Here is a 15971-nt window from a genome sequence, read left to right on the forward strand (position 1 = left end):
TTATAGAAACATTTGAAATTGCCATTATCGAAACAATTGTTTCGTCGTACGTACTTTTGCTGGTTAAAATGTGGATTAATGGAAGCATTTAGCGACGTAATCTTGAAAATGAGACATACGAGTTTAATGTAAATTAGTACGTACGTATCTACGAATCTGCATCTACAGATCAGACGAAAGGTAATTAGAGCATATTTCTTGCCCTTGCATCGTCTCACTAGCTAACTTTCTAACGATGTACAGTATCAAACACCTAATCACTCATGCCCTCAATTTTTGTAATCATTCATCCATTCACCCTTAACGATCTTACCAAACTAAACAATCTATACCTTCTAATTCATTCAATGTTTCCAATGTGCACCTACTATGAAACTCGCATATCAATAGCTAGATTCAAATCTGTCGATCATTCATTCATTCATCTATTCGTGTTTATCAGACAAGACTCAAAAATCCAACTTACTCGACACTCAATAACTACAACACTTACATGTCAATAGCTGAATGTACGTCTGTAATCAAATGTGTTTATACACCAGAGAATTCTTATATTCTAACAACATAGCAAATCATCTTATAACATTTACATATAAATAACAATATCCAACGTGCTTTACTCGCCAGCTTACGAATTGAAAGAGGGGATAACCAGGCAAAAGGCCAATATCGTCGTTCTTATTACCTTAAAGAAACTCGTAGGCTGCTCTTCGAGAGGAGGAGCGACACGCTGCCGTAGTTTCGCATTTACGATTATTATAATGGCGACCGGTGGGCTCCATTACCAGGATAGCCAGGCGCGTTCCTGGTTTCCACCATTAGGCCCCTTCTTCTTCTTCCTCTGCGTTTTCTCGCCCAGTCCGTGTCCGCTTTCTTTTCTCTAGAAACGATCTCTATAATAAACCGGCCACGCTAAAACGCCGCTATAAGCGGCCCTCCTAATATCGCGGTGACTTTGCCAGATGGTATTAATAACGTGCCTTTAGTATTCATGGCTTTAGCTCCCCCTTTTCAGCCGCTGGATAATCGTTGAACCCCTCCAGAATGCTCTTTTCCAGGAGGACTTTGTCTTCGGTCCCCCCATCAAGACGTTTTCTTTCCACAAGACAATGATCTGGATTTGTTCCTCGTGGATGATTCGCGGACCCCTGGTTTTGATTTTAGTGGTTCGTTGTAAGGGTTGTACGATAAGGATTTTTGGGGTGGATGGCGATTAAGACTTTATTACAGAGATAATTTTTGAAGAAAGCTGCGTGGATTAGGGTGAACGATACACGAGCGTTTTTCGATTGTTAGACGTAATTAGGGTCGTTGAAGAATGGATCTTTGACTATATCTGTTTGTATGAATTGTGATTTAGAACGTATTTGAAGAATTTTTAATTTGAGTAGAAAGTTTCTATTTCTTTCGGAACATTCCACTGAAACGTGGTAGAAGTGGAACGCTTGATTAATATAATTTTTCAGGTTTGAGTAACTCTAATACTAAGAACATGTTTTGTACAAAAGTAATCGATGAAATGATATTAAACGATGAATTATCCGTAAAATTCCTACAAAATTTAACAGTTTGAAGTGTCTATGAAGATTATAGGGGATATTAAGCTTCAATAGCAGTATTGATATGAAATTGTTAAATGTTATTGATCACTGTAATAAATTGTCCAATATATGTGTATATTAAACATTCTAATATTGTGCCTTATAACGAGATGAAATATTTTGCTAATTGTTATTTTATATCCTACGTATTGGGATTGCACGTGACAACTGTAACGACGTTAGGTGTGAAACAATAATGCCAACCATACTATCAAATTTGCAAAATATTAAACGATGTAATATTACTGGCTTAATTACGTTGCATCCAATAATATTTAATCTTGATCAATAATATTGCATAATATTGTGCAATTATACGTATTGCTCGGCAATGAATATTTTTTCGTCCTTTCATTTAAAATGAAAATTGATAATAATGCAATATGCATTAAATAAATTATGCATTAATAAAATTAACAGACATGACGTTTTTCTAATTTCTTTGAATTTTGTTATTGATAAACCTGAAATGAAATTTAAATAGAAATTTATCTTATCTATCAAATACGTAATAAATACTTTATTTTGGATATTTTACTTACTCTTGCATATTTATATTGTTATATGTATGTGTGTGTGTATTTATTTATATCGTATGGATTTTTGCAACTTCCAATTATTCATGAATGCATAGAAATTCGCAGTTTAGTTATTAGCAACTTTCCCATGATTCCCAGTTTCATTTATGAAAAGAATCTTCCATTTGTTATAATATAACATTTTAAATACACCGCCAATCTCCACTGCAACACAATCAGAATCATCCAACATGTACTTTTTTAATAAATTTATTTTTCCATTACTTTTCCATCAAACGCAGGCGAATTTCCAGCGAAGCCACCCCCTTCTGCCCGTATCGCGTCGCGTAAAATAGAACGAATCCAAATAAAAGAAATGGCAACAAACCAAACACGGGCAAAAAAAACAAAAAATAAAGCAAGGGAGAAAAAGGAAATTCGTACAATTTTTCACAAGAGAGATCGAACGAATACACCAAGGGAAGCGGGGGCGATACCGGTCGGTTGTCGATTGGATTCAACAATCGAGGCGATCGCATCGCTGCCCGAAAGTAAATAAACGCGCGATAAAACGAGCGCGTGTATCGCCAGCGAATAATGTTATCGGTGATCGTGCAGCGGCCGCGTTTGAACGAGTCGCCTGTAGATTAATTGGCAAACTTCCGGTATGGCGCTTCCAACCCGCGGCACCAAGTGCGACCGGTTTAGTTATGCGCATAACGGATGCACACGGGCGCAGTTTCTGCGTGCAAATGAAGCGGCGACTATTCGACCACCCACGCTCGTTCGTTCGAATAAAATATGGAAAATTCCGCCCTCGTTATCCTACACCACTATTCCAGATTTCTTTCTTCCTACTGAGTTTCATTTTATCGATTATTCATCCGTTGTTGCTTGTCAGTAGGATTAATGGTTTTAATTTATTCGAGTTTTTCGCACAGTTCGAGGATGAGAGAGGAGAAGAAATCCTGAGGTGGCGAGCATTGTAGTTTGAAGTTTTTGCTGAAAGAAGCTTCTGTTAGAGTTAAGGAAGTTTTGTTAGTTCCTAGATATTGCTGGCGATCTATACGCATAATTTTCTTTGTTTCTAAAATAAAGGAGTCGCTATACATATAATCGAATATAACGTTTTATTTTAATTTGGATACTAGGAATCAAGGTGGAGTAATTTTACTATTTAATATCAGTGCAGTGATACAATAAAACAGTTGCTGGTAAGCGTTATGAGTAATAAGATGAATATGAAATTTTTAATAACAGTTAATAACAGCAAATAATACTGAAATATTTCTTTGGGGTAGTTTCGAAGGAGTTTGGTAATCGACATTAGACCTGAAAGATTTGTTTGTATTAATTATATGAAAAACGATGATCGTTCATAATGTGACACAGTAGTCAAGCTATATATAAATCCTTGTGAAACTCGTTCGCATTTCGTAAACATTCCGCCTAAAAATACGAAAGGTCTCGTCCTTGCCGGCTCTTTAAAACGTGCAAGTGAAAGTGTCTAATCTTGGTCAAGGAGACGATCCGTTTGAATTGACCGTCGAGCAATCTTCCTGCCTGCAAGCCTTTCCTCTCCGCGGGGTGAAAGTTAAAATTCCAAAGGGCTGGAAATTACCGTCTCAACGGGGATGAATATTTCACGTCGCGTTAGATTACATTCGGCTCGAGGGGTTAAATCCCGAGTCGAAGGGCATGGCGGTTCGTATTTTCCCGCTGCGGTACGATGGTCGACGACGACCTTGCCACCCTTCCGAAATACGTTTAAAAATCGGCTGCTCGACAGTTCCAGAAGAGAAGAGCCAGCTTTACGCTGTGCTCGAATCGATAAATGGGGTTGCATCCTCACCCCTTGTCCTTCCACCCTTTCGTTCCCCTCGTTTCTACCACCTCCGGACACCCTTAAGAGCCAGAACGTGAGATGACGGTTAAAGGTCAAGGCCGGGCTATTTCCTGCACGACCGAACCTCGAATCTGCCGGGCTACGAAGGTCCGCCGAGAAAACGGGGGATGAAACTGCGTGGGCACGCGGGACACGCTACTGAAAACGATGTGATGAACGAAGTCGTTCGATATCGATCGGTTTGGAAAACCCCTTTGAGGCATTTTTTCTTTCTGATGCGTTTGGGGAATAAAGGAAAATACGTGATATTTTTTGTTGTTTGTTATTTTTGCTGATACGATTGGGAGTTGGTATGGTTTCTAGTCTGGTAGGTTTAGTGGAGTTAATGGGTGTTCGGGGAATGATATCGAAATTGACGGATGTTAGATTGGTTTATATTTAGTTGTTGATAGTGTATTTTTTAACGGTATTGTTAAAAATTAATGCGTTTTTAGATTATTATTTATAGTGGATATCGTAATGGGGTGGATTCGAAATTTGGTTGTCCTATGAAACTGGTGCATGTTGAATTTCATTTGATCCTGTAATTTCTATATACATTTCCAGATTGATTTTAAACTTAACTAATATGACAATCGTGCCTCATTATAGTACTGATAAAATTTCAAAATGTTTCATATGGATAATACACACAACATGGATATAAATATTTTCCATACTAATCGTGCGAATACTTTTCTAAACCAGTGTACGTGAAACTTTGAAAATAGTCTAAAATGATATTTAGACTTCAGGCATTTGAGAAAGTCACTAACAAGAATAAAAAGTGGTAGCTGCGAGTTTAAGTGAGAAAATAAACAACCGCAAGTGTTTCGAAATCCAAGGCGTGCGAGTTCAAAGAACCGCGAAAGAAATCACGGACCGGAAGCGGCTTCCGTGGAAGTTCGCAGACGTCAGGAGAGGGCAACGTGAGTTAGAGCCGGCAAATGCAAAGTTATGGCTTGCAGAACACTTTAAACAGTCGTAAAATATGAGACTGCGACGAGCGTCGCTCAACCCATGCAGCGAATTCTCAACGCCACCCTTCAGCCCCCTGTTCTACATCCAACAGGGGCATTTCTGCAGCGAGAAAAGTAGAGGAAGACGCCAAGGAGACACAGGGGAAGAAAATACCGCGGTTGTTGAGCATCCCGCGGGCTCGTTTGTATCGCGAGAGCAAAATGTCGCGAGCAACTTCGTTTGAGCACCTTGTTTGCGAAATACACGTCGCGCAGGGTTGCAGTTTGCGATTGATCGTGTCAAAATTACTTCTTTCGATTATATCTAGCGATGAATGTTTTAATTTTTCTCTTTTTTATTCTTAGGTCTTTCTCATTTGTCGTTCTTGTATCGAATGTTAATGACAGTATATTAAACGAATGGTTAGTTTAAATTGGTATAAATGGTAGAGTCGGTTCGAATCGATGAAGATAATATAAGAAAGTTGTACCGTAAGTCTATTAACAATAAGTTTCTTGTCTCTCGACCATGTTTGTTCTTGTTACAATTAGTTTTCTTTTTAAGGTTCTTATTATGAAAATAAGTTATTTAACTTATTAAGAAAGTAGTTCTAGTAAAGGGTGAGACTGATGGTAGGATTTCTTCCTAACTGAACAAAAAGTATTTTTAAATATAAATTATACATGTTTTTTCTTCATTTTTTTATTATTAATATTTTTATTCGGAGATACGGCATATTGGAAATGTAATTTAGGAATAATGAATTTAGAATGCACATGAACAGAAATAGAGTTACGTGATCGCTGGTCTCCTCGTTGGAAAGTCGTGTTTTCGTAAAGCAGACAACGAAGTCCGCTTTCTTTCGTAGCAGAAAGCACACGGCAGGATTCGTTCAATTTATCCTCATTCATAATTCAACGATCCGAGACGCGATCCTTGCGAGGCGTTTACTTAACGAAAGGAAGGAGCTACGCGATACCCGGTATTTTGTGATTCCAGCCTTTTTATTTGAGATTCATTTACGATGATTGGGGAATGAAATTCCAGGAAAGTTGGAATCAATTTCATCGATATGATATTATATTTCAAAATTTTTCGTTTGATTTTTTAAAGGTTCCTCGGCAACTTTAAAGTTTATTTATCTTTCGAAGGCACTTCGTTAGAAGTTTCAGTATTAAAAAATTTATCGCGATAATCTGAAGACAATCGTAGAATTTATTAATGAAATATGTAATTTTTTTTACTTTCATACATTTTGAAACGAACATATTTTAAACTATATATGGATAAAATAAATAATATGTACCTCGTCAAATTATTTGGGATTATGATTTATTCGGGAATTACACCTCAGTGCAGTTTACAAAGCGCGTTATCCCCGTGATAGATAAAATAGATGATGCAATAAATACTAACTACGTAATTTTCCGCATCAATTAATTTAAGCATAATACAGAAATTTGACACGGCTGTGTCAACCAACGAACCAAAACTTCAATCAAATTTCCAATTACCACACACAACTATTTACCACTTAATCACCCCCATTAAATCCTGCAACAACAATAGAATTTACAACCACCTACTGAAACAACCGCAGACTCTATCTTCGCAAAACCACATCAATCAAAATGCACAACCCATTAACACCCAGCCAAAAATAGTTCGATGCTCACCTCTATATCCAATCTCGTTACCGCCGTACCTCCAACGTAACTCATTATTATCTCCCAATTTTCTACTCTTTGTTGTACATTTTCTTTCAGTAACGAAACACTGTGCAAGTTGCCTGAACATTCTTTAACCTTACATCGCCAGTGTCCCGTTTCAGAAACCTTCGGTCGTAAACAAAAATTTCACGGCGGAGACAGGATGGGAAGCCTGTGTGCAACACAGTATCCACCCTGTGACTCCTTTTTCTACCTTTCCGCATCAAACGCCCTTTTTTAACGTGGATTTAACGAGGCGGCCAGTTCCGGTTATCTTTGCCCGGAGCCCCCGGGAAGCCTTTAAAACCGGCAAGATGGCTGACGATACGTAGCGAGTGCACGCCCACGTGATCCTGCAGCCACCACTACCGCTTTTTCATCCCCTTTCCGGCGGCTAGCTGCGTCAGCCTCGTTGCACGGATCGACAACGAGGGGCAAGAAGTGGCCAGCTTTGCATAAGAGGGAAAACACTGGCGCCACTTTCTCGCCTTCCCTCGGTCTCACCCCTCTTCTCCAACACCCGATGCACCGCCGACGTGACTTCGTTTAATGGCAAAACGATGTACCTTTGGATTGATTTCGAGACAAGATTGCGATTTTTCGAACGGGGATACTCGTTCTTGCGGATGATGCTTGGTAATGAGGTAGATTCGGTAAATTCTGAGGTGAGCTTGGAATGGGGTGATCGTAGGGGTAGGTGGGTTGTAGCGGTCAGTTAGGGGTGTTCTGTTGTGGCGAAGGGGTTGGAGCTGCGGTTCAGCGTATGGGAGAGCGTTGTGTTTATGGCATTGATACATTGCTCTGTTTTAATGACTCGTTTCTTGATGAATGGAGGCTTCGAGGGTGAATTTGTTTGGATGATTTCTTGTGGAAATAAGTGGTACGAGTGGTGAATATTTAATAGATCACGGAAAGTTTGAAGTTACGTATAATTCAGAAATTAATAATGGTATCAATTATCGTTCAATGTCATCTTGTTGCAGCATGGAAAATCGATCAATTATTAATTAATTAATTCAGGTTTCTTTTTCGGACGAGTAACAATTGTCTTAAACAGAACATTTAAATATTTGGCAAAAATTTAGAATAAATAATTCTCTTCCAAATATAATGCGGAACTTTGCGAATAATCTAAGAATCAAACGTCCCTAAGTCATCTTTCCGAAATAGTCGATCTTTTAACAAAATTTCTCGTAATAATCCTTCGGGAAATAGACTTCGAATAATATCAGGACTCTGCAATCCGTTTGAATTCATCCGATACAATTCAATTCGTCCTCTGTTCAAAAATCGTTCGGTCGAGAAGCGACCTACTTTCGGCAGACAATGAAATGATCCTGAAACAACCCTCTTCGGGAGAACGAATCACATCTGCGACCACAAAGACCCCAAACGAGAGTATCCCAAGCTGTAAGATCCTGTCGTGAATCAATAATTCTGCTAGTAAACGGTAACGAGCCATTAAGAGGTTGGTTCGCGAAAGGCACCGACGTTAATGACCCGTAAATAAATCCGTCGAGCCACTGTCACGGCCACAAGGGCGGCAATGACGGGGATCCAAATGAAATTAAGGCTTGGCCAAAGGGTTGGTGAGTTCTGAGTCGATTTTAATCATTTCATTGTCACGATGCGAATATACATTTTCATTTCGAAGGATATTCTTCTTTATTTTATATTCGAAGGGAGGAGGATTCTCTATCATTATTTTTATTATTAAGAAAAAGAAGAAAATATATGAGAGAAATAAATATCAAATTTAGAATAAAGTGAGGGTATAAAGATTTGCTAACTTTTTGAAGTGTATAGTGTGCAGTATTGTTTATCCATCTTTAAAAATCTTACTAATAGAAAATAGTATTTTAACGAAAATGAAGAGTTGTTCAAATAATAAACCAACCGGATATAACAAATATTACTTCGACATGTATTCTGAAAAATTCTGGAAACTTCTTTTATCGCTCTAATTGAGAATAAAAGTCCCTCTCAGTGTAAAAGTTAGACAATCTTTGTTGATATATTACTAATAAGTAAACTTTGAATGCAGATTAACTATTTTTTGTATACTGAAAGAAAATATCAAATTTAATTTCTTTACGACGCACACGCAAAACTTCAAAAGATTCATAAATTCATCCCCAAAAACTCAGGACCTCGAAAATTCGATTCTCCTTGGCTCTTCATCAACAGGAAAGAATTTAATTCAATTTGAAAAAAAAATTACAGAATATCTAAGCGATGAATCTCTCATTGATAATCATGAAATAAAGATAATCTTCGTCGATAAAGAGAAATTAATAATTCTATTTAAGCAAACACACACAGAATGTCAAAACGAAAGGGCTTGAAAGGGTTGATCGCGTGCGTTCTGGAACCGTGTCAGTGGTTTCATTGTCGCGGCGTGGCGCTATCTCTCATAACCGGCTTGTTCTTACGGGTTTTCTCGGGGAGCTGGTCTATTGTCGACGACGATGCCGCGTCGACGTAGCTGCGCCGTTATTGACGAGGCGCTGTGACCTGTATTCGGTAACTGCGCGTCCCGACGCTCCTCGTTCCGACACTCGTCTCTCTCCGACACTCGTTCGACAAAGACGACCAGCTGCGACCGGTTACGAGCGTCGGAATTACGACGGACGATTCGATCGAGCGGCCTTGAACGGACCGCGACTCACCAACCCATGTACACCACTTCTTCAGCGGCTCTGAGATTGATTCTTCTAATACGCATACTACCAATACAAAATACTACACTGACTGATAATAGTATTGGAACATCTTTATGAATATATTGTTATAGTTAGGGATACCTTTTACGAGTAAATTATGTGCGTTGTACGAAACGTTTTGACATTTCATTGGCATGTTATAAGACACGATTATCATTGTTACATCGATAAAGTTTAAAACAATCTGAAAATGTATATAGAATTTTCGAAACATTTAGTACAAGCATAGCTATATTTCATACAGGTTACAAAAATATTGAAATTGTGAATTATTCATTATATTAATAAATCTCGATATTCGGAGAGACCGTAATATATTTGATGTATTATATCATATTTAATACATGTTATGTAATATTTAACACTTATTTCATGCTTAAAGTGACTATTCGCGCTGTATCCCAATTCTTTTTTCTTATATACACATTTGCGATAAATATCTAGCAAATTTAGAAATTCAATTTGAGTCCAGTGACTAATAAAATCGTAAATTGGAAGTAAAATTTCTTTCATTCTAAAACGCACAAGTTTGTATCTCTGGAGCAAACGTCACGATTATACACCTCTGAAAAAGCACATGGGACGATTAACAGCAGAATGTAAAGAACCGCGTAAGCAGTTAAAAATCGCTAACCCTTGTGTTTTAGCGTGCAAACAACCCTTCGTCCAGGGGTTGTACTTCCAAGCACTCAACGTGTATCTGTAGCACACAGTCCTTTGCGAAACTCTGGTAAACGTTATCCAACGTCCTCGAAATCCTTTGTTAAAGAAAAAGCAAACACCTTTCCCTTAGAAAATACGAACTTCGTTTCTTAAAGAGGGTTTCTTCGAGAATTATTCAGCGGAAAATGTAGGCCGAAGTGAAGCATAGTTCCTGTAATACGAATTTCTTAGCAGGTAATCAAAGTTGATGCATTTTTAAACGAGCCATCGTGGCTATATAGTATTTCATCTAATACAAAATTCACGTAGGGCTGTCGATCTCTGGGAATGATTAACTCTTGTTGTGTTTAGACCGATCCCTGTCCCTATTATCTGAAACTCCTTATCCTTAGGAATGTGCAAATTATTTAAGAAATTTGATCTATTTTCACCTGTAATGAAATTTCATTGTTTCATTTTGAGGCTGAGCAATAATAGAAGATCTCTTACTTTGTTAATTTAGATCTTCAAAGAAGGATTTAATCAGAGGAGGAGAAGGAAAAGATGATAGCAATGATATAACAGAATTAATCTGTTGATTCGTGGTCATTTCCAGAACAATTTCACTTTTTTTGTATATTTGCTACGATTAAAATCTTCATATTTCTTCATTGAATGTTCTGAAAAAATTTTTTATACGTCAAAAAATATTAAAATACATATTTAATGCTAACATATCAATTCTATTTATAAAGATGCTTAAAAAAATTGTTTCTTTTATATTGAATATCTGACCATAGCCATATTTATTATTCATGTATAAAAATCTACTATTGTTGTCGTTCTAATACCATCCACTGTAACTGTAGAAAATAGAATATCCCTTGATACAAACTTCGACACTTAGAGACCATCCCTTGGTATTATTTTACATGTTAAGTAATACAATAAGATTCGCACCCCTGAAGATTGCTCATAAAGGCAACTCTCTATAGACAATCTTCGCATCAAATTCACCCTTTAACAACGAAATCATCCTAAAAGCGTCCTTACCCAAACCCAACATGAAACTTCACTCCTTGAAAGTATCAACAAGGAAAACCAGCCTTCTACCCTTCTTTGTCTAGCAGTTATCTTTAAATTTTTCGACCCACGCCTCAAGGTACAGAAGGTTCGTTCACCCTGCCGTTAATAAAACGTGTTTTATCGCAAAACCGGTTATCTGCTGGTCTTACAGGACGAATTCCCTGCGACGTGCTTTCATGGGGAGGAGGGTGGCACTGTCCCAGTTGGAAGCGGAGTTACGATATATCCCGGTCACAATGCCGGTCTCCTGGAAAGTGGGGTTATTTGTCGAGGCACGAAAGCCTGCGGAAATAGTTTCCGCGTGGTTCAGACGTATTGATCTTCGCGTTTTCCGTAGCTTTTCTTTTTTCTCTTTCCCACGTTCGCTTCCGCGCGTCACATTCTTCGCGGCCGTCGCGTTTCCTGCCATTTTACTTTCCGATAGATCGTCTTGTACGAGAAGTTGGAAAGGAAGGAGTAGGAGAAGAAGAAGAAGAAGAAGAAGAAGAAGGGAAAGAAAAAGGACGGGAATCGAATTTCGTTGCGAGGAAGTTGGTGAGAAGGATGGAGAAAAATAGAGGGACAGGTCGTTTAAGCTATGTAAATGGAAAAATGGCGGGGCAAATCGCTTAAGCTATGCAAATGGAAAAATAGAAGAGCGAGTCGGTCGTTTTGTTAAAAGGCGGCGGGTTCTTTACGCGAGGAACCGGGGGAGAAAAGCCGGAAAGTCGCAACCGTGCGTTTGTTCCTATGTCTTTTTTTTTCTCCTTAATTCTTTATCTGAGTTTTGTGGTCATCATCCGTTTCTAGGATCGATTTTTTCCTTAGTAAGAGACTATCTGATCGAATTTCATCTTGTATGATGCATACAAAGTAGGAATATTTACACAAATTTCAATTAGACTTAGGTTGATGTTTAGGGTTGGTTACAATATCGAGTTATCCCTGTTTAATTCTGTTTGAGTCCAAGTTTGGTGGCCACCATCTATTCGTGCAATCAATTTTTGGAGTTTTTCTCACTTGCGAAATGGTTTTCTCTAATGAATTTGTTATTCGTGATATATATACATATAATGAACAGAAGCATTTAATTTTTTATATAAATGGGTATAAATTGATGTTTAAAATGCATTAGTACGCCAATTCGTTCTTCTTTAGTTTTATTTCATTCCTAGTACTATGATCACCTACTATTATCTGTTTGATCAAAATCGCATATATTTTTGTTAAATTTGCTCCTGCAAGTTGAATAGAAATTTTCTTACAACCTAAATTGCTGTTTAAAACTGATTAGAAGGTCGGTTTATTAAGTTCGAGGCCTGGAACACGTAGAATTAATTCTGAACTGACGTATACTAAGTATAAGACGGATTTATTGCATAGTTGAAACTTAGTAACGTGTATTTAATATAAATTGGAGGTAGGTTTGAGGTCTGTATATCCAAGATATCTAATGCGAGTCTAATTTCAGTTTAACCTAGATCCACCGGAACGATGTTCGAACTTTTGCAAGTATCATCGAACGAGTTGATGGTGTTTCTAAAGTTATCGCGAAAGGGTAGCGTCATCAGAATGGATGAAACATCGATATCGCGATACTCTTTCAAAGTCGGAAAGAGGAATTATAGAACGACGTGTTTCCGTAACAAATTTCCTAATGTTTTCTTACCTAAAATTTCTCACAGCGATGGAAAGCGTTTCAACTGTCGGAAGAAAGCTCATGCTCTCGTTAGGATAAATATTTGCACTTTCCAAGTTTGTACTTTCGATTGCATACTATTTCGTTGGAGAGAATGTTCACTCTTTACGAACGAAATAAGTTTCAGCATTGAATTAAACAATTTTTATACATATGGTTATATCGATTGTTGTTTTGGAATTTTTTTATATTTTCATTCTATCAATATATATTATATGTTCATCCATATATCGCATCGAAATTTGGATACAATTAAACTTTAATCCAAGGTATCTTTATATAGCAATTCTCCCTCTCCAAAATACAAGTATCAAATTTTTCCAATAATTTAATCTTCAAACGCATAATATGCATTGTCATTTGATAATATTTTTAGATATATTTCTCAATGCAGATATGCTATCAACTTTGAAACCAAATTCGTCATCACCAATGAAACAAAGCTTAGGTTCAATATAATTTTTATTATATTTGGCTTTCTAAAAAAAACCAAAGTTTTTATCGCTCTGCTATAAAATTACAAGAAACTGGACTGTGCTCAAACTTCGTTGCGACGAAGTTTGCATGCTTCTGTCGAAAGAAACGGAAAGTGTAGCCACGGCGCGGGAATGCCATTTTTGCTCGTTATTTAAGTCCAAACTCACCGCTTTTCCACCCCTTTTCGCCGACTATATTTATCTTTTCTCTGTTGAAATATCCAACGTGTTACGCTCTATTTAAGCGGAGATCCGCGTCGAGACGGGCAGAGCGGCGTGTAGCCGATTCGCTTGTGATAACCGTACGTGACTCGTGTGGCGTTTTTGCTAAACCACGCAAAGTCAGCTAGAAAGATCAGACAGGTAGTAAAACCACGTTAAAGAATCACCGTGTACATTTTGTTGGAGGAAAGAGCAGTCGTAAAAGGATTTTCCGCAGGTTACTATTGAACCAAAAATAATTGAGGAATCGTTTATATGCGTAGATTATGAAACATACAGATTTCGTTACAATTTTTACTTTGTAAAATTTGTAAAATTAATGTCGTCTGAAAAGACAGATTTATGTCTTAAAATATACGCGTAGATTGGTAGTTGTTTAACATCTTTACAAATTATTAACTATTATATTAACTATTATAATTATTAATTAAATAATAAACATATTTGGTTTCGACAAAATTGGCCTGAAACTCTCGTTACTAAAAAAATGTGACAAACACAAGTTTCCTTCTAAAAACATCTTGGTCTTACAAGGATTAATCCAATTGCAAAAGTAATGAAATTTCTATTACTCGACAAACCTCCTATTCATAGACCTCGTGCTGGGAAAATATGAAAATCGGAACAGGAGTCAATCCAATGAACAAGGATATATCGTGCTTTTGCCCGAGGCATAGCACGTGGCTTGGATGAAACCGTGTGCTGGCAATATCGAACTGCAAGACCCAGGAGTTGTGGAAACCACGTTGGACTATTCCAAGATCATCTAACTCACAACTTCAAGATCCAGGAGTTGCAGAATCCATTCTGGATCACCTTAAACCTTGGGACTCCAAACACTAAATCCTACGAATCGTGGGGAGTCGATCGAATTCATAGATCGTCAAATTCTAAAGTATTCAGTTAAATCCATAATATCATTAATTTAAAAATCTAAAAACCCCCACGAATTCCTACACGAATTCAAGGAACGAATTCAGGAAAGTGTATAGACACGACAAGAATAAGTGGACAAATAGTGGAAATAGGTATCAATGAAATTAATAATAACTGTTACTTAAGTTTTATTAATTATATATCCCTATGATACACGTGTAGTTTACTTACAACTAATAAATAATTGAAATTAATATTTTAACATTTAACACTTTTATATAAATGGATCCTGTTCAACGAAACTCCATTCGTAACTAATATTTTCATTGCCTGTCTGCTTATTTTTTCCCAACTGTCTTTTTTTACGAAAGTGTATATAATCATGAATCTAGAACGTTAAATGCAAGGTTTTGGCTGTGGCATTAGAAACATGGTGGCGGTTTGGGGTCTGATCTTTAGAGATCTCTTGTGGTCTGATCTTTAGAGTGATTGAATCGAAGGTCCTTGAGCATTTGAAAGATTAATGGAAGTCTTACGAAATTTGGTATCCTATACCCTGAGGTAATCCTCTATGGGTTTTGTAGTTCCAGTCAGGTTCACCGTATTGGATTTGGACATTCTGTGGCTTTCGACTAATTTTACACGCGGCTCGTGAATTTGTACTTATCACACGGTTCGAGGATTTTGGAATTTGATACAATGCAAGATTATTCGGCGTGATTTCGATGTAATTAAAATATTTCGATAAACGAAAAGATTGCATAATAATTAAATGTTAGATTCATGTGATTCTTTTCCTAAATACAAAGAATTTCAGAAATTCTCAAAATTTATATCGCTAACGAATGGCAACTGCAATGTGATTGTGTTATTCTTGATCTTCGTTTTATTTCCGACCGTACAGCCTGTTCGACTTTGATCGTATCGCGAATTCAGGGAACGAATTCAGGAAAGTATATAGACAAGAATAAATGGACAAATAATGGAAATAGGTGTCAATGAAATTAATACTTTTACGTAAACGGATCCTGTTCGACGAAACTCCATTCGTACCTAATATTTTCACTGCCTGTCTGCTTATTTTTTCCCGATTGTACATACTTTGTAAAAGAAACTTCTTTAGAACGCGAACATACAACTAGACTATCGATACTTTCATGAAAACTATAAAAGCGTAAAAATATAGAGAACGCACATGATATGGAAAAATATACATAAAATATCCAAAATAAAGTGCTCGTTAGAATATTCAGTAGGTGAAATAAAATATAAATTTCACTTTTTTACCTGCATCCATAAAAATATAAAACTGCATAAAAATATGCAATCTACGTACATAACGCCATATAACCACCATCTTCGACAACAATAAAGAAACTGGTGATGTAATTGACTAGTCGATAATCGAGGTGATCGTTACATGGCCGCTTATTACAGTAATCGCGAGGATACCGCAACAACGTGCCGTTAGAGCAGATCCGGTATCGGGACGGCTGACGAGTGGAGTTTGCCGCTTAAATGGAAGTTGGCTTAAGTTCTTAGCCGATCCTTGCCACTGGATATCGGCAAGTTCGCCTCGAGGTTTCACTCGAGGC

The 15971-nt window shown here is 37.3% G+C and overlaps 1 long non-coding RNA gene across 2 annotated transcripts in view; it reads left to right on the forward strand.

Moving 5' to 3' along the window:
* LOC117151905 overlaps positions 1-15971 on the forward strand; it is a 119735-nt gene that overhangs the window by 20003 nt on the left and 83761 nt on the right. Inside the window, exon 1 of one of the 2 annotated variants that reach the window (XR_004462065.1) lies at positions 7376-8262. The exons of the other annotated variant lie outside the window; for it this stretch is intronic. This is a non-coding gene — a long non-coding RNA (uncharacterized LOC117151905). Of the gene's footprint in view, positions 1-7375; positions 8263-15971 lie in introns of those variants that run through there. 2 annotated transcript variants of the gene reach the window in all.

The sequence above is a fragment of the Bombus impatiens genome, unplaced genomic scaffold (assembly GCF_000188095.3).
Source record: "Bombus impatiens unplaced genomic scaffold, BIMP_2.2 scf_0525, whole genome shotgun sequence".
In the NCBI taxonomy this organism is placed as follows: domain Eukaryota; kingdom Metazoa; phylum Arthropoda; class Insecta; order Hymenoptera; family Apidae; genus Bombus; species Bombus impatiens.